General features: G+C 35.8%; 1 pseudogene; it reads left to right on the top strand.

The window, feature by feature from the left end:
- Positions 1-288: 288 nt before the first annotated feature.
- LOC105860287 (chromobox protein homolog 3 pseudogene) lies at positions 289-831 on the top strand (annotated as a pseudogene).
- The last annotated feature ends 243 nt before the right edge of the window (positions 832-1,074 follow it).

The raw sequence follows: 1,074 nt of genomic DNA, 5'->3' as shown, positions 1-1,074 counted from the left end.
GGAATTTATACTCTGGGTTGACATATCTGCAACATACTTCTTATGTTCACTTTGGGGTGGGGGGTTTGGCCTTAAAATGAGGTGTAATTGGGTTGGTTCTTTATGTCAAAAGGTCAGCTATAGGACATAAAGACAATGTGTGCAGTCTCTATAAGCTGGCTGAAACTGGCTTAAGATCTGTGGCCATTTATCAAGAAAGAATATTTAGAGTGTTGCTATAGATCCATGAACCAGAGCAGCTCAGAGTTGGTGAATAATAGCTCTTCAAGTCTGCAATAAAAAGTGGCCTCCAATAAAACTACATTGCAAAAAATGGGAAAGAAACAGAATGGGAAGAGTAAAAAGGTTGAAGAGATGGAGCCTGAAGAATTTGTGGTGGAAAAAGTACTGGATTGATGTGTAGTAAATGGGAAAGTGTAGTATTTCCTGAAGTGGAAGGGATTTACAGATGCTGAAAATACTTGGGAACATGAAGAAAATTTAGATTGTGCAGAATTAATTGAAGAATTTAATTCTCAATAAGCTGGCAAAGAGAAAGATGGTACAAAAAGAAAGTCTTTATCTGACAGTGAATCTGGTGATAGCAAATCATAGAAGAAAAGAGATGCTGCTGACAAACCAAGAGGCTTTGCTGAAGGTCTTGGTCTTGAAAGAATGTTTGGTGCCCCAGATAGCAGTGGAGAATTAATGTTTCTTATGAAATGGGGAGATTCAGATGAGGCAGATTTGGTGCTCGCAAAAGAGACAAATATGAATAGTCCTCAAATTGGAATTGCTTTTTATGAAGAGAGACTAACTTGGCATTCTAGTCCAGAAGATGAAGCTCGATAATTGTTTGCATTGTTTTATATCTATATGTATAAAATCTGGGTCTTGGTTTTTGATTTACTAGTGTGAAGAAATAACTACACTCTAATAAATCAAGTTTTATATGTCTGTTTTGCAAGTAGTATTGAGAAAGTTTTTGGAGTGGTTGTTTGCATCAATACCACTGGTTACTTTGAACAAATAAATAAAAGCTTTCTGTAGTTGCTTCCTTTATCAGAAAAGAACATTTGATACCATGATATATTA

The sequence above is a fragment of the Microcebus murinus genome, chromosome 4 (genome assembly GCF_040939455.1).
Source record: "Microcebus murinus isolate Inina chromosome 4, M.murinus_Inina_mat1.0, whole genome shotgun sequence".
NCBI classification, from domain to species: Eukaryota; Metazoa; Chordata; class Mammalia; order Primates; family Cheirogaleidae; genus Microcebus; species Microcebus murinus.
Note: the sequence above shows the minus strand (reverse complement) of the source record. Positions and strands in the feature narration are given on the sequence as shown.